A 14,098-nucleotide genomic window follows, 5' to 3' on the forward strand; every position below is an offset into this window, starting at 1 on the left:
ACTAAAATGGATTATATGGATTATATGTATTTTGTAATGTAGACTATGTAAAATGTCATTAATAAAAGGCATTTTTAAACTCCTTAGTCTCTTTAAGGATTTAAAAAAAATTTATGTTGCTTTTCCCTTTATCAAGCTGCTTATTAATTTTCATTACCTTCTCTCTCTCTTCTCATTCTTGTTAAGTTTCCAAGATGGATGCTATGTGTAACCACTTCCCTAGATTTTTATATTAATTTTCTTATACCATATCTGTCCCTGTGTGACTCCCTCTTGTCATTCAGCAAAATTTGTTCTAGGTTCATCTATTTTTTTTCTTTACTAGTTTATTTACAAAATTCAAATACAAATTCGAACAAATTCTTTCAATTTCCCTAACCCGCCCACCTATCAAATTGTACAAACCAATAATTAATCTCCTTTCCCCCCCTACACATCCACATCCTTCTACTTCCAGACCCTCTCACCCCATCCTGGATCCTTATATTCATTCTACAATAATGGTTTTATACAATATTGATCCTTTGTGAGACTGAGTTAGTTCACTCAGCATAATGCTCTCCAGTCCCTCCCAAGTTAGGTAATAATTTACAAAATTATTGTTCCTACATGCTGCATAGTATTCCATTGTGTGAATGTACTATAATTTCCCAATCCATTCCTTTGTGGTTGGACATTTGGGCTGTTTCCATTTTCTTGTGATGGTGAATAATACTACTATGAATATTGTTGTACAAATCTCCATTTGTGTCTCAGTTCTCATATTCTTAGGGTATATTCCAAGTACATTCATCTATTTTACGATGTGTTTAATGAATTACTGATAGGGGTTTTTTTTGTTTGTTTTTGTTATATGATGTTGAGTTGAAAGCAACTCACACCGGACTGACCTACCTGTGGATTTTTAGAGGATGTAAGTAGTTGTTGTTGTTCGGTGACATCAAGCTGAGCATTACTATAGTGACCCTGGAAACAAAAGATCTAAATCTTGTCTTGTCCTGTGCCGTCATCATGATCTCTGATGTATTTGAACCCATTGCTGCAGTCACTGTGTCAGTTCATCTTATTGAGAATCTTCCTCTCTTTTGCTAACCTTTTCCCTTTCCAAGTACAATATCCCTTTACAAGGAGTGACTTCTGCTGAACACAAAGCTCAGAGGATGTGGGACAAAGCTTTGCTAATTTTGTCTCTAAAGAGTATTCTGGTTGCACTTTTCCCAAGACATACAAGCTTGTTTTTTCAGCAGTTCGTGGAATGTTCAGTACTCTTCTCCAACACCCAATTCAAAGGTGTAAATTCGTCTTCTGGCATTCTGATCCACTGTCCAGCTCTCATATGCATAGGAAGTGGCTAGAAAGACCATTATCTGAACCAGGCACATCTTAGCCCCTAAATTGACATCGGTGCCCCTTTGTACTTTGGAGATGTCCTTGATAGCAGAGCTGTTGATGAATCTTCATTCCATCCTGATTCCACATTCTTATCCACAAATTCTAGATTCTCGAATGATTTTCTCAGCAGACAGATTGAATGTTGTTGTTATTGTTATGTGCCGTCGAGTCGCTAGCGACTCATAGTGACCCTATGTACAACAGCCCTAAACTCCGCTCTGTCCTGTGCCAATCGCACTGTCTCTGACACACCCATCCCGATTACCCCAGTCACTGAATCAATCCACCTCATAGAGATTGAGGATAAAAAATGCAGTCCTGATGCACATCTTTCTTGATTTTTGCCTTATGCAGTATTCTCTTGCTCTATTCACACAATTTGTATACGCATAGGTTTTACATATAAAACAATTATGTTTTCAGGTATTTTCTTTTTTAAACTTTATTATTATTATTATTATTAACTTTAATGACAATTTACAGAGATTTTGAATTTCCATTCATTTATTTTTGCACTTCTCTCCCTGCCCACCCTTCTCCTCCAGTTCTTTATTCTCTTTGAAAAGTAGAGAAAAATTCTTTCATTGTTATACAATCCCTCCCCCCAGGTCCACTCCACTATGCAGCCTTCATTCTGGACTCCTGTCATGACAATAATACCTAATCATATATCCCTTTTAAACAGTTCTCTCCTTCATCTGTTTTAATGCAGTATACATAAGTTATCCTATCTTCCTCAGTCTTCCCTCCAACCCCGATGTCAGTCTTCTTTTACAACAGGGGCATTATGTAGTATTTATCCTTTTGTGACTGAAGTATTTCATTCTTCTCAATGCTAGCCATACTTTGTTATGATCTACAGAGTCAAATGTTCTTTGCATAGTCATTAAAACACAAATGTACATTTTTCTAATATTCTCTGCTTTCAGCTAGGATCTATCTCACATTAGCAATGATTTATCTGGTGCTATATAGCCTTTTCTAAACCCAGCCTGAAAATTCTTAGATGTCCTGGAAAATTCTTTGTCAATATAATGTTCTGGTTGTTTGTTTCTTTGGTGGTGTTTTTTTAATTTTTCTTTTGGTTCTTGTTAATAATCTTTACTAATATTTTGCTTGAATATAGTATTAATGACATTGTTTCTGTTGTTTTAGGCACCATCAAGTTGAGTACCACTCAAAGCCACCCCATGAACAAAAGATCTGAACCCTGTTCTATTCTGTGCCAACCTTCTGACTTCCTGACATGCAAGAGCCTATTGCAGCAGTCACCATATCAATCCACCTAGTTGAAGGTCTTCCTCTCTTTCTCTGAACTTCCACCCTTCCCAGCATCCAAGGAATATCCCCTCTTAGAAATAGGTTCAGAATATGTGAAGGGAAGCTACATCATTCTAGCCTCCAAGGAGCACTCTACCTGCACCCTTTCCAAGATGTATATGTTTGTAGTAAAAGAGCTAAACAGAAGATTTCAAAGGGCAGTTCAAGAGGACAAAGAAATGTATTATAATGGAATGTTCAGAGAGCTGGAATTGGAGAGTAAAAAGGGAAGAACTCACTCTGCATTTCTCAATCTGAGAGATTTGAAAAACAAATTTATTCCTCATGTAGCAATTTTGAAAAATCCTGTGGGCAATATATTGAATGACCCAGAAAGTATAAAAAGAAGGTGGGGGGGAGGGCAGAGAAGATGGAGGGAATACACAGAATCACTGTACCAGAAAGAACTGACTGACAATGAAGAATTCCAAGAAGTACCATACGATCAGGATCCAGTGGTAATGAAGGAGGAAGTCGAAGCTGCATTGAAGGAACTGTCAAAAAATAAGGCTTCAGGAATCAATAGGATACCAAGTGAGTTGTTTCATTTAACAGATGCAGTCTTAGATGCACTTTCAGTCTATGCCAGGAAATTTGGAGGACAGTTGTCTGGTCAACAGTTTGGAAGTTATCCATATTTTTCCCCATTCCCAAGAAAGGTGACTCAACGGAATGTGGAAACAGTTGAACAATATTGGTAATATCACATGCTAGTAAAATATTGCTAAAGATATTAATGATACTGTTTAATAATTTTCACATTCTGTTGGATCATCTTCTTAGAGAATGGGAATAAATATGGATTTCTTCCAGTCATTGGTCAGACAGCCATCCTCCAAATTTTCTGGCATAGACTGGTAAGTCTGTCCATGCATCTGTCAGTCAAAACATGGCAATTTGCATTCCAGACTCCTGAGGCCTTATGCTATTTCCTGAAATGATTCCATGTCAGTGAATTCTTTTTCATATAATTATTCTATGTCTACCATCTTCTTTTGATACTTTCTGGATCATTCAAGATTTTGTCCATATCATCTCTCCGTATTGAAACTCTAGGCTTGAAGATCATTTAGCTATAATACTCCATTGTGTGAATTTCCCACAAGTCCTTTAGACGTTTTCCTTTGGTGGACTCTTGAGCTGTGTCCAACTCTTTGCTATTGTAATAATGCTGCTTTCAGCATAGCTTTGAACAGGTTGAATCAGAGGTACTTCTAGTCACAAATTCCCAAGGAAACATCAAACTGCTTTATTTTCACATACTTCATTGTCTACTCATTTTATCTTCTTTTAAATACTATCTTGGATAATAGCACACAAATATCATAACATTATTTTTGTGTATATGTAAACTCCATAAAGAAAAATCTGCGATAATTGCATTGCTAACTGCATTCATGAGAACTAGTTACAGTTAAGACTTTAAATATTTTAAATGCTTGCCTTCTTTTTATCCAACAGTTTTTAGATTCTTTCATTCTTAATCCAATTATTTCAAGGCTGATTTAATTTACAAACAAAAACTTATTCCACTAATATTTTTAGCTTCATATTTTTATCCCTTTCTATTTCTTAAATTAGAAGAGAGTGTTAGGACATAATTTTTTAATTAACTCTTGTGTAGTCCATGATATATTCTTGTTTGATGCTAGAACAAAAGTAATACATTTTTATAGTTGCAAATATGTAAATATATTTTCAAGTTATGTGTTCTCTGAAATGTTTTAAAAAGAACTTTATTTTTTCTGATTTTTTAGGTACAAAATACATTTTTACACCATGTGTGTCCTCATAAACATTCACAGTTTTCAGCTGCATATGGATTCTCTGCTATTTGTAGACATTGTCCTGTAATCACTTTCAACTCATTAATCTTCTTCCTTCTTCAGTTTTTCTTCAAAAGTTCAGATTTTTTTTCTGTTCTAAAGTTGTACTTTGGTCTGAAATAATTAAAACTTTTTACCATTAATTGTTTTGTTTTAGGTTTCTAGTAAAATGGTTTTTTAAATTTTTTTATAATGGTTTGCTTACAAAGTTTATACACGTTGAGTTTCACTTCACATTTACATTGTGTTTCATATGATCATTCCCATGCATTGTTGTTGTTGTTAAGTTCCATAAAGTCGTAGGTTACTCACAGCGACCCTAAGAACGAAAGACGTGAACACTTGTATAACTTTCACCTTTTCTCCAAATCCATAGAGTTCCTGGAGGCAAGCTATTTCCGAAGTGGATGCCACTCCTGCTTCCAAACTAGTTTTAGTCAGGGAGTTCCACGAAACACTGTGCATTACGGGTAACCATTATCACATTTGACACATCAGCATCACAGTGTTTAGCATCACAGCAACCACGAGTTAACTCTGTACAGCAAGTGGACACACCAGTGTGATACCACATAGAAGAAAGTTTGACCAAAAACAATTAAAAACCAGGCCTGAGGGCCGCAGATTAAAATCATCCACCTTTGGCTTGGTAGCATAAATTTCTACCCACTAGGCCAGCAGAGCTCTCTCTATGTCATTGTGGTTGTATGTTTTAGAAGATTAATCACCATTGGACTATGCCCATCATTATCCTGTCTTTTCAGGTTCCCACTGAATCTTTCTAATTTCCTTTACCTTTCCCTGCACTCATCAAGTTGTGTACTTCTGAGATTGCACTCCTTGCCCATTCTCACCTCTCTGTTCCTATTCCTTCCCCCTTTGGGCTCTCATATTAATTTACTAGTTATCTTTCTATTACCATCACAATGATATGGAAATTGCCCAAATGTCCAATCACAACTGAATGGCTTGAGAAACTGTGGTACATTCATACAGTAGCTATGCAGCACTAAAACAATGGTTTAAAAAATATAAATAAAAAACAAACTATGTAACTTGTGAGAGATTGGAGAACATTATACCGAGTGAGCTAACTCAGATTTATAAGGAAAATACTGCATAAGACTATTCCACCAAAGGTTTTGTTTTTATTTCATCTCTCCTAAATTTCCAATTTAGGAGTCCTACTAATAACTTGGTGGATTGTTAATCAAATGTTCAAAACTTTGAATCCACCATTCTTTCTTCAGGAGATAGATAAGCAGTCTCTTTTCATGAAAATTACAGCCTACCTGATGGAATTGAAATTGACTCAATTGCAATGCTTCGGAAATTTTGGGGAGGAGAAGGAGATGTTGTGGAATGTCTTTATATTTCTTCTTGCTCTTTCACTCTGTCTTCCGTTTGTGAAAATGTCAAGTACTTTTTAAAATGGATTTTCTAGTTTCTCCAGAACAATATTTTTATAGTTACCCTTATTTCTTCAATTTTAGAATGAAAATTATTATGGTAATGAAGGTCATATACTGTAAGATATGTATGCATGCCATAATTCTTGGTGGTATAGTTCACAATTGAAAGATCAGTGGTTTTTAGCCAAGGGCCACCAAGGACTTTGTAAGAATAAACCAGACAGTCTCCTGTACAAATCCAGAGCCTTGAAAACCTAACGTAGGATTTTCATAAGTAGATTTCTTGAAGATTTTTAGAAAATGACTGAAACATTATGCTAAGTGATCTAACTCAGGCTCATAAAGACAAATACTATATAAGACCATTATTGCAAAAATAGAAGGATAATTAGTACAACCTGTGTGGAATTCTGAGCAGTGAAGGAGTAGGAGCAGAGGGAGAAGGATGAACAGGGGGTGAAGAGGAATCACAGTGTTGCTGAGTGGAAGGTCCTGGGAAAGGATTTGGTGAGGACCTGAGAAGAGAAGGTAACTGTTGGTGTAGTTCAGTAGTGATTAATTTTATAGAATACAGAGTATGACAATGATTGTATGAACCACAATGTGAATGAAAGAAAGTATGCAACACACACATACACACAAAATGACTGAAATAGTACACAGACAGGGAATTGTCAATAATTCTAACTGCATTCAGAAGAGGTCCTGGAAAGGCGGGGAGAGGATATCATTGCTGATGTTACATGGAACTTGACTGGAAGCCAAAATACCAGGGAGATGTTTACTCTTGTTTCAATAACTTATTCACAGGCATTTGACTGAGTGGATCATAACAAATGATGAATGGCATTGAGAAGAAAGAGAATCCTAGAACAATTAATTGTGCTCATGCAAAACCTATACATGGACCAAGAAGCACTTGTTTGCACAGAATAAGGTGACAATGCATACTTTAAAATCAGGAAAGATACGAGTCATAGTTGTATCATTTCTCTATACTTACTCAATCTGTATTCTGGGAAAATAGTTTGAGACACTAGACTGTATGCAAAACGGTGCACTGAAGAAAGATTCATCAATATGCTGCATTATGTAAATGACCCAACTTGCTTTGCAGATAGTAAGGAAGACTTGATGCACTTTGTGCAGAAGGTACAAGATTCGATATAGAGTATATCTCAACATCAGAAACCCAAAAATCTTCACTACTGCACCAACTGGCAACCTCATGACAGATAGAGAAAATACTAAATTTCTCAACAATTTTATTTTACTTGAATCCACAATCAACAGTCAAAATTCAAAGATATTTTGCATTAGGAAAATCTACTATCAAGGATTTATTTAAAGTGCTGAAGTGCAAGGATGTCAGTTTAAAAACTAAGGAATGTCTGGTCTAAACAAGTGATATTTTTCCCCCATTTGCTTCCTTTGCATCTGGAAATTGGTCAATGAATACAGATCACTAAAGGGAATTAATGCATTTGAATTAAGCTGTTGGTAAAGAGTACTGAATTTCCATGGACTTCCAAAGAGCAAATAAACCTCCGTAGATGTTACTGTCTGTTCACCGACAATCAACAGTGACACCCTGATGGGGGTAAGCACAGCAGAGACACACCACTCCAGGAGAAGATCAGAGAGTCATTCCAGCTCAATTTTATTGGGGGCTGCAGTGCACTTATATACAAGCATGTAAACAGGAAGACAGGATAGGGTGGGCTTACAGATGTAAAACACGTGGATTGGAAAGGAGAACTTCAGCCTTATGTGGACCACGCCCAGCTCAACAGATGCCACAGCCAACTTCCCATGTGGTGAGCTTCCTCAAGCTGGTACAGCCAAACACAGGAGAGCTTTCTCTCTCCCGTATTAAAAGTCATTGGGAGGCTTGCACTTATCAGGAGCTTAGGCCATCTGTCTTGGCCAGAGACCTTCCCTTCTTCCCCAACATGTAGAAAGAAGTGCTACCAGAGTGCTTTCTGGAGATAGGGATGGTGGAACTTTATCTGGCATACCTCATGCATTTCTCTTTGGGTCAATCCTTAGAGAAAGTCATCATGCTGGAAAAAGAAAAGGGCCAGAAAAAAAGAGGGATACTCTCAACAAGATGGATTAGTACAATGGCTGTCATAATCGGATCAAGCGTCACAGAGATCATGCCAATGGAGCAGGAACGGGCAGGTTTCAGCCCCTCTCCTTTCTGTTTAGAGGGTTGCAAAGAGTGGTAGTGGATACAACAGCACACAGCAGCAAACAACAACTGTGTGCTTGCGGGCTCATGTGAAAACTGGACCTGGGCCAAGAATCTGTTCTGTGAACAGAGCACAGGAATACCACATGGTTTCATATTAAGAGAGGTTTGTATCAGGGTTATATCCTTTTTCCTTTCCTATTCAATCTGTACAGTGAGTAAATTATTCCACCTGGTTTCTTTGTAGAAGAATGTGGCATCAGGTTTGGAGAAAGACTCATCAATAACGTATGTGATGCCGATGATACAGCCTTGTATGCTGAATGAAGAAAACCTGAAGCACTTGCTGCAGAAGATCAAAAAATGCAGCCTTCAGTATTGATTGCATCTCAGTGTCAAGAACAGTAAGTAAAAAATGCTGGGGAGGTTGTGGAGAAACTGGAATCCTTATTCACTGTTGGTGGGAGTGTAAAATGGTGTAACCACTGTAGAAGGAGGTATGGCACTTTCTCAAAAAGTTGGAAATAGAGATACCATTTGACCCAGCAATTCCACTAGTGGGGATATGCCCCAAAGAAACCATAACTGCCATCCAAGCAGATATATGCACACCCATGTTTATCGCGGCTTAGATCACAATAGCAAAGAGTTGAAAACAACCTAAGTGTCCATCAACAAGTGAATGAATAGAGAAGCTGTGGTATATTCACACAATGGAATACTACACTGCATTGAGAAACAAGGAACTCATGAAATATTATTCAAAATGAGTGATCCAGGAGGACATGATATTGAGTGAAATATCTCAGTCAAAACAGAACAAATACTGCTTAGTGCGACTGTTGTAAAATGAGACTGACATCGGGGTTAGAGGGAGAATGAGAAAGATGGGATAACTTATATATACTGTGTTGAAACAGATGAGGGAGAGAACTCTTTAAAAGGAATATATGATTAGGTATTATTGTCATGACAGGAGTCCAGAACGAAGGTTGCATAGTGGAGTGGACTTACGGGGAGGGATTGTATAACAGTGAAAGAATTTTTCTTTTACTTTTCAAAGAACAAATTTGGGGGAGATTGAGCAGGGAGAAAAATGCAACAATGAATGAATGAAAATCCAATGTTTCTGTAAACTTTCATTTGAAGAACCACAAAATCCCAAAACAAAACAAAAACAACAACAAAAAAGAAAATTCTCATCATTGGTCGACAGGCAACATCATGACAGGGAGAAGACTGAAGCTGTCAATGACTTAATCTTGGATCTAAGATCCATACACTTGATACCAGTTGTCAGGACATCAGAAGACATATTGCACTGGGAAAATCTTGCAGTCAAGTACCTCTCCAAATTATTGAGGAACACTAATTTTAGTTTGAGGTCTGAGAAGTGCATGATTCAAACTATGATCTTTTCAATTACTCGCTCTGCTGCTGAGAGCTGGATACTGACTAAGAATGACAGATGACAAATATGTGCCTTTGAACTGTTTGAGGTGTTGAAGAAGAACACTGAGAGTCCCATGGATTGCCAAAAGAACAAACTTATATGTCTTGGAGAAGGTGCAGCCAGAATTCTCTTTGGAGGCCAGAATTGTGACGCTTCATCTCATGTATTTTCTGTATGTTGTTAGGAGAGGTTGTTCCTTGGAGGAGGACATCATATTTGGCAAGGTGGAGGGACTATGAAGAAGAGGAAGATCCTCGACTATATGGATTAACACAGTGACTGTAGCATTGGGCTTGAGTGTGTCAGAAGTGGTGAGAAAGGCACAGGAGAGGACGGGGTTCAGATCTGTTGTTCATACAATTGCTATGAGGTGTACTCACTTTGACAGCACCTAACAATGACAGCAACAACAATTAAGTTTTAAATCCTTTGGGAAATCTTTAGGGAAGCAATCTTCCATATCTTTCTCCTTCAGAATGACTGGTCTGTTAGAATGAATGACCTTCCAGTTATCAGCTGACCATTGTCCTATCAAGACTAGTCAGCACTCTTTACCATGATCACGTATAACTGTAGCATAGGTGTAAAATATGCATTAATTGTGATGCTTGTTACATGCTGTAGCAAAAACGTCAGGAATATTATTTAGAAATGTCCCTTTCTCTAAAGTCTCAATAGAGATATGAATAAGTTAAGACCACGATTATACCACAAAAGATTCTGGAACTTTCAGCTCCTCATTTGGGAATGTTAGCTATTCCTTGTGTCTTCGAGATTCTCTATTCTCTATGAGTCTTCAATAAGCTCTGAGATCCAACTTCTATCTACCTCTGACAAACACAGGGTTATGTCTGGTTCATGCTGGAGCCTCCCAATTTTCAGAAAGGGTGTGCACTCGCCTGGAAGTTAATTTATCTATGAAAATTCTCAGAATATCTCTAAATAGTTCTTTCATTAAGGCTACATATTTTTCTCCCTTGCCAAACAGACTATGAATATATACAGATACCACCATTCCCCAACGGCTCAAAATTGACATCTTGTCTTTGAATGGAAATACCATTTGAGATGGTGGAGATTCTGTGTTAAGACATGAATCCTCAATTCCGAACAGATTTTAATTTATCATCTAGCTTCTGGCAACCTATTTATTCTTTGATTTGTGGTATTATCACGCTAATATCTGCCTTCATCTTCACATTATATTCTTCCCTAGTGTTTATTTTCTATAAGCATCCTTTCTATCTCTCTTATTTTTTTTTTACAGGGACATCCTTCACATGGACTTCATCTTGATTCACTTTACTCCAGCATGATTTTTTTTTTTTCCAGCATGATTTTATGCTAGTGTGACAAGTTTTATACAGTATTCTGGTTCTGTTGTGTGTCAGGGGGTTCAGAACCAACCCATCAATGACCCTCCAGCAAGTTTTCAGAGGCTCTAAATCTCACAGAAGGAGGTCCAATCTTCTCCCATGGAACAGCTGGTGGATTTTAACCATGTGCCTTTGGGATTACAATACAGTGTCTTACCTCTAGGCCACCAATGTGTTACTAAAAGGAAGATTATGATTTTTAGTACCGGGGGCTAAAATTTCAATATCCCTCTTTATTGAGAGACAAACACAGCAAAGCCTCATCTTTCATACTTCGGATATGTGGCTAGATGAAGCTATTCATTGGAGAGGGATTTCCTGTTTGGAGACAGGGGGATCAGTGAAGGAAAGGAAGACCCTCCCCCAATGAGCTGAATTTACATGCTGACTTTAGCAATAGACTTAAGTGTGTCAGAGATGATGAGAATGGCACGATATATGTCAGGATTCATTTTGTTTGTTCATACGGTTGTTATGAGTGGTACTCAACTTAATGGCACCTACCAATAACAACCACTTGAGAAGATAATGGCTCTTCTCTTTTTGAAAGGCCACTATTAACATAGCTCTTTTATCTGGTACAGGTTCATGTTAACACACCTAGCTATAACGGAAAAGAGCCTATTTTCAAAACGAAGTCATTTTGCAGATAGTGGGGGTTTGGATTTATCATATCTAATGGTCACATCACATCTAGCAACTTTTCACCCTGAGAATGATCAACAGACATTTAATTCTTGGTAGTCAGAAAATTTAGGGGTAATAACTTGACATAAGTAGTATGTAGAGCATGTTGTTTCTAGAGCATTGATGTTTTTGAACTGTGGTGCTGGAGAAGAGCACTGAATATCCCTGGCCTGACAGAAGAACAAACAGCTATGTATTCGAGAAAGTGTAATAGCTAGAGTGTAGCTTAGAGGAAAAGATAATAAAACTTCGGCTCACATACTTTGACTATCTTGCTAGAAAAGACTGTTGTTCTTTGGAGAAAGACATCATACTTGGGAAGGTGGAAGGATGGCAAAAGATAGAAAGAACCTCAACCAGGTGACCGTAGCAATGATCACAAGTGCGTCACAAGAGATTGTGAGGATGACACAGGACAGCACAGGGTTCAGATCTGCTGTCCAAAGGGTCACTATGAGTCGTTCACACCTCTACAGCACCTAACAACATCAGAGCTTGTTCTTGGGGACACAGGCAGTTCTTGGGGACGCGAATGCAGTCTTGAGGAGGCATGAGAGGAGTTAGGGTTATTCAACAAGGAAAGGTGACTTGCAACAGCATCTATGACTTTACTTCTAGCGTATGCAGACAGCCCACGGGGAGGTGGTCGGCTCGTGTTCTTCCTCTGGCCTCACAGCCGAGCAAAAGGGTACGGGCTTGAATGACAGCATGAAGAATCTGGGTTAGCTCTGGGGGAATATCTTTCTGACATTGACTTATGACTCATTAGGATAGCTTACCAAGAAAGGGAATATTCTTTGAAGACTTTAATAGATACCTACGCTTCATAGAATGCACTTCTCATGGTCTGGCTGATGGTAAAGAAGAATTCCCCGTATCACTCCCCACTTGCCCACATATGTCAATTTTACAGTGACAAGGGGAATTAAGCAGGTCAGCAGATCATTGTTCGTTCTAAAATGAGAGTCGGTGGTCGTGGGACTTGTGGCTGGTGATCGCATTTGGCTCCCGTAGAACCCTCATTCTATAACAGGCACTTCCCTCTCAAGGGCTGTGCCTGTCTCCACAGACTTCTCGTCTGCCCCAGCAGCACTTGCTGTAACCCTCTCAACGGTTGAATTATGCAATGTGAATGAAGAAGACCTCCACAGAGTCAGGTGGCATCTGTGAGGGGACACATTGTTATAACTTTGAAAAGATAGCCTCAAACCCCCAAGAAATCTGGTTATAACAAATCATATATGAGTAAGAGTCCGTGCTAGATCTTTCTTCTTCTTATTATTATTTCAATTCCATATGGTGAATATAGCAAAACCATCTTTTGGCAATCAGAAATGGTTTAAAGGATCCCTGACTAAAGACAGGGGGATCAAACAAAGAGCCTGTAATCGCTTCTTTGAATTGAAATAAAGTGAGACGGCTGCTTGGAGAAGAAAGAAATCTATTTTGGGAAAAGCACAGCCAGTATATTTCTCAGACGTGGCGATGGTGAGCTTTGTCTCACATACCTCGGGCATGTTCACAGAAGGGATTGTTCCTCGGAAACGAATATGCTTGATAAAGTAGAGGGTCAGGGACAACGAAGAAAACTTTCAAACACCGGATTGAATTAGGGGGCTACAAAAATGAGCTCAAAATGGGTGACCCTGGAGGATATTATGCTGAGTGAAATATCTCAGTCACAAAAGGACAAATACTGCATAGTGCCACTGTTGTAGAATGGGATTGACATCAGGGTTGGGGTGAGACTGAGGAAAAAAATGGATAAATCATGTATACTACATTGAAACGGATGAGGGAGAGAACAGTTTAAAAGCAGTATATGATTGGGTATTATGGTTATGACAAGAGTCCAGAATGAAGGTTGCGTAGTGGAGAGTACTCCGGGGAGTGGGGGTTGTGTACCAATGAAGGAATTTTTCTTTTACTTTTCAAACAGAAGAGCAAACTGGGGGGGAGGGGTGGGAGAAAAACACAACAATGAATGCATGGAAATCTAAAATCTATGTAAACATTCATTAAAATTAATAATTAAAAAACTAAAAAAATGAGCTCAAGCAGAGGAATTTTCGTTAGGGTGGCAGGACTGGACAAGGTTTCCTCCTCTTGTTCAGAGTTCCCTTAGTAGGAGCCGGTCCAATGGCACCTAACAGCAAGGTTCCTATGCTAGTTTACTTTCCTCCAAGATCCTAGAAATTCATCTTTTCTCCTGGTCCCCGGGGAGCAAAAGAAAGCTTGCTGGTTTCAGCCGTTTCCAGAGAAGTTTGCACCTTTGTTCCTGACGATTGTCATTCCAAGGGTTTTAATATGGTGACAGTCAGCTACAGATATGGCCCCTGGGATGTGTTCCCCCCCTTTGCCCTCTCACATCGGTTTTCTTATCACTGACAGGAGAAAATGAGTGACAGGCCTTGGCCCCCACTTGAAAAACCTTGTTG

The sequence above is a fragment of the Elephantulus edwardii genome, unplaced genomic scaffold (genome assembly GCF_000299155.1).
Source record: "Elephantulus edwardii isolate Elephantulus edwardi_28Jun2011 unplaced genomic scaffold, EleEdw1.0 scaffold00125, whole genome shotgun sequence".
Lineage (NCBI taxonomy): Eukaryota > Metazoa > Chordata > Mammalia > Macroscelidea > Macroscelididae > Elephantulus > Elephantulus edwardii.